The 10,845-nt window shown below is 44.0% G+C and overlaps 1 protein-coding gene across 3 annotated transcripts in view; it reads left to right on the top strand.

Moving 5' to 3' along the window:
* The first annotated feature begins 2,695 nt into the window (after nucleotides 1-2,695).
* Nucleotides 2,696-10,845, top strand: part of DENND2B (DENN domain containing 2B) — a 180,175-nt gene continuing 172,025 nt past the window's right edge. The window contains exons 1-2 of one of the 3 annotated variants that reach the window (XM_017891404.1): nucleotides 2,696-2,775; nucleotides 3,019-3,140. The gene's annotated coding sequence lies outside the window, so the exon portion shown is untranslated. The remainder of the gene's footprint in view (nucleotides 2,776-3,018; nucleotides 3,141-10,845) is intronic. The other 2 variants (XM_017891405.1, XM_017891403.1) reach the window with 2 other exon arrangements.

Genomic DNA, 10,845 nt, shown 5'->3' with positions numbered 1-10,845 from the left:
TTAGAGCCAGGATGTTTATGCTCAAATCTTGTCTTGGCTCTGTGTTGATGGGACTGAATAATGGAACATGGGAAAGTATATCTCAGACCCCTAAATTAGGCAGTAAATTTTCCAAATTCTTCCTACAAGCGCTTCCTATTTTCAGCAGTCTCTGCACATTTCTGAATATATGCTGTGATTAAAGTCCAAAGCTGGCTAATGCTAATGATCCCTTCCTCTTTTTTGTTGCTAGTATCCTCCCATGGCTATTTCATTCTGTTGTTTATAAGTCACATGTCTCTACAACAGGATTGTAACCTCATGAGGAGTGTTTTTATTTATCTTTCATTTATTCAGACAGCATGTATTTACTGTGCGCTTATTTCATGCTGGGCACTGTGCTAGGCAGATAGGATGTAATTATTAGCAAGACAGGCCAGGTTGCTGTCCTCAAAGAGCTTGCCGTCTCTTATACATAGTTGACCTTGTTTGTCAAGTGATGTGAACATTAGGTTAATGCAAATTACTATATTACTACTATTTAAAATATAGCATTACCAACATTTCTGATGTCAGTGTCTCTAATAAATATTTGGCCAGTATTAAGATGAACCAATAGTCACATATGTGAAGTTTAGACTCAAGGCGATATTTAGACTATATTTAGACAATTTAAGGGATGTTACTTTTCTTTCTGAGAGAGCAGATCTAATGAAGTTTTTTCCTAAGAATTAAAACAGTTCCATGCATAATTTGCAATGGAATTGGCAAACAAAAAGAACAAGTATTTATATCTCATTATTGCCCTCTTACATTGCTTCAGCACATGCAAGAGGCAGCAGCAGCAGCTGCCAATGATGAAAATAATTATTGTTCTGGGTCTGAATAGAGAAAATCTTGATGCTATCTGTAGAGTTGTCTTTCCTTACAGATGTTACAAGGAAAATGGAACTTTAGTAGTAGAAGTTCCAATAGTTTTGAAAGTGGGAGACTTAAGAACCTCCTTACAGAGCTCAGAGAGCTGCAGGTAGAATTTACATGGAGGGTTGCTAAATTCTGTGGCTTGCCTTTACATTCATGAGTTCTCTTGTTCCACATTTGGAGCAGAATCATCCTAATTTGAGATTGGAGAGATTGGAAAAGACTGGAGAGGGCTAAGTTCATCGAAATATGGCCCAGGTCTCCTGAAGGGTTCAAGCACTTCAGTGAACTAGAGTAGAAACTCACTTAGATTGTGAGTTTGGAGTAAAACTTGTTCTGATTAAAGTAAAACGGTTCTGATTTTTGGAGTAAAACCTGTTCTGATTTTTGGCCTTTATGTTTTCCAGTGTGCCTCAACAACAGCTGAAATCTTAGGCTTTCCTAATGTAGAACCAACTTAACGAGGAACTGATTTATTTTTCATGTGCAGACTGCATCACACCGCATATAAGGCCCTCTGCTAGAAAGGCCAAACTGTCCTTTGGCCTCAGTATTTTGGAGACAAGGAGTTAATACTAGTAATTCATGTGTAATATCCGTTTTTGGCAAAGGAACAGTAGACTTTATCAGTTTGGTTCTTGCCATTATTTGTGTTAGATTTTGACCAAGTTAAATTATTTCCAGAACGTATCTTATCTATTATTATTATTATTATTATTATTATTATTATTATTTTTAGACGGAGTCTCACTCTGTTGCCCAGGCTGGAATGCAGTGGTGCGATCTTGGCTTACTGCAAACTCCGCCTCCTGGGTTCAAGGGAGTCTCCTGCCTCAAGACTCCCTAGCAGCTGGGATTACAGGCGCCTGCCACCACTTCAGGCTAACTTTTGTATTTTTAGTAGAGATGGGGTTTCACCATGTTGGCCAGGCTGGTCTTGAACTCTTGACCTGAAGTGATCTGCCCACCTTGGCCTCCAAAGTGTTGGGATTACAGGCATGAGCCACTGCACCCTGCCTCAGGATGTATCTTAAACTCATTATCATTATATTTGATGCTTGTCCTGCAGCTGAGTAAATACCTCTTTAGGATATGTGACAATTGAATTGGCTTGGATTTTGGAACATGTCCTGGCCTTAGAGCCTGCTTATGTTCATACACACTGGTTCCTTCGAAATGTAAATTTGTAAAGTCAGTGTAAAACTGAAACTTCAAAAGTCAATTTTCATTGCTGCTCAGTTTTGCATTTCGATATCAAATTTTATTTACAGTGATTTACGTGAGTAAAAAATGGATTACACGGTTTTCTAACATCTCACTAAGTAAGTATGGGTTTGGATCTTAAATAATTTACATTTTTCTTTTCCAAGTTGATTGTTATACTGGGCTAATGATTTCCTTCAAATTCCACTAATCACAGATTCTCAATGCTGGTATTCCATTGCTTTATTATTAAATGGCACCCTTTTCTAGTTTTTGGTTTTGCAAACCAGTGGAGTATTTAAAGTAAAATTTCAGAATCCCTTTTGGAGCTTTCGGTTGAGACCAGGCTTTTTGGAACCCTAGTGCTTTGGGAGTTCTGCTACTGCTGCAGTACCAAAAGTAGCTTCTTTGAATTTCGTTTGTGTTTTGTAGGGCTCCCCCGAGGCTGAGAACTCGGAGAAGGGAAAGAGCAGCGGGCTGTGCAGCCAGCTTTTCCCAGACTCTCCCAGCTCCGGCTTTTCACGCATACCAGAAGAGCCGCTTTTTTCCTCCAGTGATTGAAACCATCTGGACTCCAGGGGGATCACGTGTGTATGAGAAAATGACATAAAGTTTCAGACCCCGTTGTGCTTTGCTCCAGACCCAGACAACTCTTGGTCGGATGGTGCGGAGGTGAGGGCCGTCCAGTCTGGGGGCCAACTTCTCGTCCCTGCTGCCCCGGCCCCGCCTCCCTCACCCCTGTCCCCCACCCTCCCTCGCACACTCTCGGCGCGGCTTTCTCGCTCCCTCCGGCGCCTCTGAGCGCTCCCCTCCGTCGGGCTCCAGCAGCCCACCCTCTCTGTCTTGGGTGGAGGCGCACATCCTCCACGCCCCCTCCACTCAAATCTGCGCTCCCTCCCCTTTCTCTCCCTGCAGCCCGGCCGCAGCCCGGGGCGCGGATGCCTGCCCGCCGCCCGCCCTCTCTGCAGGAGGGGCCGCGCGGCTCCCGGCGAGACCCCATCCAGGCACCGCGCCCGGCCCGGCTGGGGAGCGCAGAGGTAAGCGCCTCCGGGCCGGGTGGCCCGGGTTCCCGCGTGCCGCGCCCGGTCCCGCCCCTGCCCTCCCAGCCCATTTCCCTCTACTCCCGACTCCCGGCCCAGGCGGCGGCATCCAGCTCCGTGAGTACGAGCGTGGGGGCCGCCGCAGGCGCAGAGGAGCGGGGCCGGTGGGGTCCGCCGTCCCGGGCGGTCAGGAGCGGTTGGCTCTGCTTTCTGGCCCGGCTGGGGCCGCGCGGTTGGGGGTGGGGAACCTCGCGGCCAGGGTCCGGCGGTGAAGAGCTGCCTGGTGCCGAGCGGAGACCCGACCTCGCGACGCCCTGGGAGCGGGCTCTGTGCACCGCTTCGCCTCTCGGTGGCGGCACTCGAACTCCTACCTGGAGCAGTTGCAGCTTGTATACAGGCTCCTTGAAGAACGCGCGCGGGCACACACACATATACACACACGCACAACACACGCAGACACACGCGGAACTCAAACAAAGGAAAATTAACTTTGCATGCTATTACTGCAACAAATTAAGCTATGTTTATTTGTGGATGGTTCACTTTTTGCCCTTGTGCAGACGCGCACTAAGTATTAAAGGGTCTACACTCTAGTCAACGTTTATGGCACCTTATCCAATAATTTAGTAACTGTGAGTATAGAGTTCAAGAGACAGTGTTTTCAAGTGTTTCTAAAGAGGGCTTATTGCATTTTCCTGGGATCTTTATATGAAAGTAGTTGATGATTAATATGAATAAAATAACTTCTTCAGTGAGAAAATTTGCCTTAGTACTGCCTTAGTCCAGCTCTTGCTTTTATTACCACCCAGGTGTTTCTGCTGTTTGGACAGCAGGGTCTTGGGAATGGCGAAGAGGTCATTATCCCATCTGCAAGACTGTTTTCAGCTACCTCTTAGCTGCACACACTGCAACTGGCCATTTTGGGATGGGGCGGCAGGGTTAAAAACCCAAAGGGCTGCATTGTTTTAATATTTTTCAGAAGGTGAATCCCTTAATTGATTTTTTTTTTAACCAGAATTAGGGGTTTCTAAAGGATCAGACATAGTCTAGGTTCCAGAAAGCTAATCCAAGATAGAGACTGAATTTTTCAGTCTATCTCCATTGCTGAATTAAGGACCGCACAAGGCCAGAACTCAGGAAGAGCCTGTTGAATGCATGAAGTGAAGGCTTCTTAATTTCTGCTGGTCTGGCAGAGAGTTCCTAGGTGACTAACATAGATTTAACCCTCCTTTTTATTTATCTGGCATATTTTTATTTAAAATTTCTTTTTTTGGGGGGGGGGACGGAGTCTCTCTCTGTTGCTGGAGTGCAGTGGGGCAATCTCGGCTCACTACAACCCCCACCTCCCGGGTTCAAGTGATTCTCCTGTCTCAGCCTCCTGAGTAGCTGGGATTATAGGTGCCTGCCACTATGTCTGGCTAATTTTTGTATATTTGGTAGAGACAGCGTTCCCCATGTTGGCCAGGCTGGTCTCAAAGTCCTGAGTTGAGGTGATCCACCCGCCTGGGCCTCCCAAAATGCTGGGATTACAGGCCTGAGCCCCACTGGGCCCAGGCTATCTGGCAAATATTACCTTTGGAAAAACTCCCCAAGATATGGGGGAAGAAAAATTGTTTAAGTGTATATATGGGAAGTGTTATTATCCCTTAACTGGGCCCGAAGGGCACCATTTTGGTGGACAACTCCAAGGCAACTCTTACCTTAAAAGTATTTTTTTACTGAACGCTTAGATTGGATTGGCTTGGTAATTAGCGAAACCCTTGGTCTTGAGTTTGTGGACTCCTTAGGGAAAGAGGAGTGACATTTGAGTGAAGGATAATTTCAGATCAATTGGCTTAGAACAGGAGTGTCCAATCTTTTGGCGTCCCCGGGTCACCCTGGAAGAAGAAGAATCGTTTGGGGCCGCATATAAAATACACTAACTCTCAGAATAGCTGATGAGGTTTAAAAAAAATCGCAAAAAACCATAATATTTTTTAAAAGTTTACGAATTTGTGTTGGGCCACACTCAAAGCCGTCCTGGGCAGCCCATGGGCCGCAGGTTGGACAAACTTGGCTTAGAATCTAAGAACTGTAAAGCTCAAGGAGAAAATGATTCTGAGGCAGGGAGGTTTCATAGAAGAGGGGAGGGCCTGGAAGCAAAGTGTGCTTCTGTAACTGGTGGAAAGTTGCTGGGGAAAGCTTTCAAGAGAATGGAGAGCAGACCATTTGGATGGACCTAGAGAGAAAAGTAATAGCGTCTGCTCTATGCCACCTGCCAGCTCTTTCATCCTTCAGTGTTGTGACATAGGTATTGTTGCTCTTGTCTTAAAGATGATGGAATTCTTGTTTTAAAGATGAGAGAATTCTTATTTTTAAAAAGAGAAGATCAAAAAGATAGGTAACTGGCTCAGGATGACACAAGTGGTAAAGTGGCAGAGCTAGAATTCTAATGCCTGGCTCTCAGACTAACATGGGTGCTTTCACAGCTGCCTTCTCCAGAGAGCAGTGTGGGAGGTCCCGTGGAAGCCGAACTGTGGTCAGCTTCAATTCTGGCTCAAGGGCTGGAATTTTATCCTATAGACATTGTCTAGGTTTTAAAGATTTTTGAGAAAAGAAGCTATGGGTAAAGCAGTGATTTTAGAAGATTAAGGTGACATCTATGTACAGGAATGTGACATGCTCATCACAAGTCATGTGCAAGTCATAATTCCTAATGAGGAGGTTAAAAAAGGGAATGTAGCCAAGATATCTGGGTGTTTCAATTCCTGTCTCACTGTACCCTGCAGTGAGTAGCTTGGTTCACTGGATAAAGAACTAGTTGCAGTGACCATGGGGCCGCTCTGGATCAGAAAAGAGCTGAATCTTACCAGGCACACGCTGAAATGGAATGTGTATGTGGATCAATGCCACTGCTGGTTTGTCCTTTATGCTCCCCCATGTTTCGCAATGCTTTGGTTTTTTTCTTTCATGACTACCCTGAGAGGTAGATCAATGTTGTAATTTGTTTAAAAGCTTTCCCTCGCCCTAAACATCTTACGTAAGTTGATGTGCCTTTTCCTCTCATATTCTCTTATTTCTTAAAAATGCTGAATTTTGACCAGGTGCTGTGGCTCATACCTGTAATCCCAGCATTTTGGGAGGCAGAGGCAGGCAGATTGCTTGAGCTCAGGAGTTGGAGACCAGCCTGGGCAACATGGTGAAATCCCGTCTCTACAAAGAATACAAAAGTTAATCATGCATGGTGGCATGTGCCTGTGGTCCCAACTATTCAGGAGGCTAAGGTGGGAGGATCGATCACTTGAGCCCAGGAGGTTGAGGCTGCAGTAAGTCGTGATCACGCCACTGCACTGCAGCCTGGGTGACAGAGTGAGACCCTGTCTCAAAAAAAAAAAAAAAAAAGCTGAATTTTAAAACTTGGTACTAGTAGGGTAAAAGTGAATTTAGATTACCTTTCTTAATTATGAGAAAGATTAACATAAAATGCACATTTATTTCACTTGTTGTTATGGAAGAAAAACAGGAGGCCTTTGTAGAGTTCCTGCGTGGGGATTTAGAAGGGATAGGAAAGCCAGGATTTAGAGATGTGCAAAGGCCTTCCTACCCCTCCACATTTCTTACCAGTTAATTGTATTGTTCATGTATACAGCTTAGGGAGCTTACAAGGACATTGGACACCCACATTTATAGCCAGGCCCTTTGATTCTCAGCAGATAATGGGCTCAGGAAGGGCAGCAGTGGGTGGAGACATTTTACTAGAATTAGTCTGCCACTTTGAATACAATCTGGATTTCTTGCTATTTCTTGTGCAACTTGTACGCCATTTCCTCTGAACTTGTTAGTGCTCTGGAGACTTGGTTGTTTGGCCAAGGAATATCCCCTAGCAGGAGGGCTCACTAAGGAGGGGCAGCTGACAGGCAGAAAAATGACGTTTGTCAACTAAAGAAGTTTTCTTTTAATTAGTGTTAGAGTCACCTGTGGTTTTTTCTCAGATTAAAAAATGCAAAATCAAAATATGATCTCAGTTCTCCACACCCATTTTTACCTTTAAGAGCCTCTCACACCTTGGAGAGCTTGCCCTACCGAATGGGGCTTTGATAGGTGAAATTATCACCAGGACCTCTACATGGGTCAGGATATGACTCAGTTTGGGTTTTGGACCTCTGAGGAATGTGACCCCTCTTAGTGTAGGGGATTTGGAGTACAAAAACCTGGGTTAAAGTTCCAGCTTTGCCATTTATTCAGAAGTTCCTGGAATTTGATGTTTGAGGGATCTCTGAGCTCAGTTTTCCTAGTTCCTTTAGATCAGGGTAATCCCTTAGGGCCAGATAGAGATGGTCACACCCTGATTAGTACCTTGGTTCCTTCTCCCAGTTTGTATTTTGTGTCATCTGAAAGTCATTTTATTTTCTTTGTAGCCTCTGGTTATAGGTTACATGGTCATTCCTCCAGAGAATGGCAGAGCTCATTGCTAGTTGGGGATCATTTGGTATGTCTTCCTGGGAGAATGCTCTTGAGCCTAGTTTTGAGAGTTAGGGCCTCAAGAAGAGACTTTGGCATTGCCCTTATTTAAACGTTGGAAATGTTTGGTTGTATTTTTGATGCATTGCTTGCACAGTTAATGTTTTTATATTTGGTATTTGTCATTTTAATAATGTATTAAACAGGTGATTTAGGTTTTCTAAGATAGCTAACAGCTTAGTAAAATAGGACTGCAGGTCGGGCGTGGTGGCTCACGCCTGTAATCCCAGCACTTTGGGAGGCTGAGGCAGGCAAATCACGAGGTCAGGAGATCAAGACCATCCTGGCTAACATGGTGAAACCTCGTCTCTACTAAAAATACAAAAAATTAGCCGGGCATGGTGGCGGGCACCTGTAGTCCCAGCTACTTGGGAGGCTGAGGCAGGAGAATGGCATGAACCCGGGAAGCGGAGCTTGCAGTGAGCCGAGATGTACCACTGCACTCCAGCCTGGGCGACAGAGCAAGACTCCGTCTCAAAAAAAAAAAAAGAAAATAGGACTACAATATCCTCTTTAAAATAGTCTAAATTATTTTTTTTGGGGGATGGCATTTGGACAATTCCCAGGGACTGGAATATCCCTTTGATACTCAGATGTAATCTCCTAGTATGGTAGAGCTTTGACTATTTTGACCTCCTCCACCTCCAAATATCCTTAAATCTTTCTGAGGAGATTTAATCTCTCTTAAAGAGATTTCACAATTTCCCAGGGAAACACTTTCTAAGGAAGGTTTCCAGATTGATGATCACAGATTATCTCCTTGTAGTTAGCTTAAGTTTTCTTTTAATGTTTCCTACTTTTACTGTTTTCCTATCCCTCTTCAATGCACAGATGTTCAGAGAGTGAACAATTGTCTTTCCTGGACTGTAAAGGCAGTTATCAAATGTACAGACTGTCCCGTCTGTACCCATCCTTTCCTTCCCTTCCTCTGGCTAAACAAGCTGAGCTTTCTCTGTTTTCCTTAACAAGTCTCTCTTTTTAGACCTATGATTATACTTGTTGCTTTGTGTTTTGTTTTATGCAGGAAGTTCATATGAGATATGTTGGCAATTAGAGCTTTCAAATTGGAAGGAGCCTTTTGGAGTAAAATATATATATATTTTTCTATCAGCATAAGTAATTGTGGAATATATGTAAACTCTGGAGATGATCTTTTAAAAAAATTACCATCAAAAGAATTTTACTCAAGTCCTTTAAGGGCTTAAGAAGAATCCAGCCTTTGCAAGATTGCACTAAAAGTAACAGATTAGCCCAATTAAAGGCCTTTGTAGAAGTCTGGGAATCATTTGTTTAAACTGGAATTTAGGATCTCCATGAAAATATGATAGAAATAATCTGCTTACCCCTTTATTAGTAACATTAGAAATAAGCCCTTTTTTATGGGTCTCTTAATGATAAAAGGTCATAGTAATTAGAATATGCTGGGAATTGTTACTGTTTGTTAATGTTTTGGAAACTCCTTTGAGTAGGCAAGGGTCACTTTGAGTGGCTTTTTTCTTTCTTTGATGTGAAGTTGGGATCTTGGATGTAAACTTAGCCAAGGACAAGTTTGAATCTAGATGTTTTTGAATTTTTTCCGTCTTGTTCCATTCTTCCTTTTGGAGGCAGCTAACTAGAGTGGGGTAAAAAGTACCTTTTATCAGAGTCATTGTCCTGAGACTGTCAAGACACTGGTCTCTGGGAAGTGCTCTGTATCACTATCATTTATATACTTTTCCTTTCTCGTGTCTTACAGTTTTTGAATATCTCCTGCGTAAAAAGCACTGGGGTGCGTACGGGCATCTCTTTATTCTCTTATTACCTTTCTTCAGTGAATATGCTTAATGTTAGGGGTTTGATGAATCAATGAGTGGATGAAGTTAAGAAATTAGATGGAGGCTGGGCCTGGTGGCTCGCACCTGTAATCCCAGCACTTTGGGAGGCCAAAGTGGGAGGATTGCTTGAGGCCAGGAGTTTGAACCTGCCTGGGCAACACAGTGAGACTCCGTCTCTATGAAAAAAATACAAAAGTTAGCTGAGTGTGGTGGTGCATGTCTATGGTCCCAGCTAAACGGGGGGCTGAGATGGGATGATTGCTTGAGCCTGGGAGGTTAAGGCTGCAGGGAGCCGAGATTGTGTCACTGCACTCCAGCCTGGGCAACAGAGCGAGCCCCTGTCTGAAAATAACAACAACAAAAGAAATTAGATGGAAAATTAGTTTTGGATATGAGTGTTGGGTACCTCCTGATCCAAATATTGCTGTTGGGAAGCAACTGTTTTTACAACACTCTGGTCTCTGGGAGCTGAGATGACCTTTGTTAAGGCTTAATATGTGGGGATATATTTTCTAGTGAGTAAACAGGGCCTAGTCAGTTATTTTTTCTATTAGTCATGTTGGATTACATTTACTGTTGCTGGGAACTCTAGTTAGCATAATATCCCGTTGAATTAGGAAGTGCCACTCAGTAGCTCTCTTTCTCCAGGACTGCCTGGAGAAGCTTTTCTTGAAAGTCTGGTCTTGCCTCTTGAGCCAGGGATGGGTGCATTCTAAGTACTTAGACCCAAAAGACTACTTCTACTGGGTCCAAGTCCCAGGGGAATGGAAGTTCTCTTGAAAATTGTGTAATTGTATGGGAGGGGAATCAAAGTTTTGTACTTTTCAGTAGTCACTAGAATCTGTACATAGAGACCTGGAGATAAAGAAAACCCAACTTGCAAATGAATATTTGGTGCTGTGGGTTAACATGGAAAAATGACACTTTAGGTCAAAGTATATTAATTGAATCCTTCATGTCTAGTTAATCAGCAATATCAGTTGCGAGGATTCTGTTTTGCGATTTTTTCCCCCATTTGTGTATTGACAGGTCACTCTTTTGAATTAGAATAGCACTCAGGACCACAGTGTTTGCATAGAAAGTGGCCTAAGAGGCCAGGTGCGGCGGCTCATGCCTGTAATCCCAGGATTTGGGGAGGCTGAGGCAGGCAGATCACGAGGTCAGGAGATCGAGACCATCCTGGCTAACGTGGTGAAACCCTGTCTCTACTAAAAATACAAAAATATTAGCTGGGCGTGGCAGTGTGCGCCTGTAGTCCCAGCCGCTGGGGAGGCTGAGGCAGGAGAATGGCGTGAACCTGGGAGGCGGAGCTTGCAGTGAGCTGAGATCACACCACTGCACTCCAGCCTGGGTGACAGAGCAAGACTACATCTCAAAAAAAAAAAAAA

The sequence above is a fragment of the Rhinopithecus bieti genome, unplaced genomic scaffold (assembly GCF_001698545.2).
Source record: "Rhinopithecus bieti isolate Rb0 unplaced genomic scaffold, ASM169854v2 scaffold_20891, whole genome shotgun sequence".
NCBI classification, from domain to species: Eukaryota; Metazoa; Chordata; class Mammalia; order Primates; family Cercopithecidae; genus Rhinopithecus; species Rhinopithecus bieti.
The sequence above is the reverse complement of the archived record's forward strand: the minus strand, read 5'-3'. Positions and strand labels throughout refer to the sequence as shown.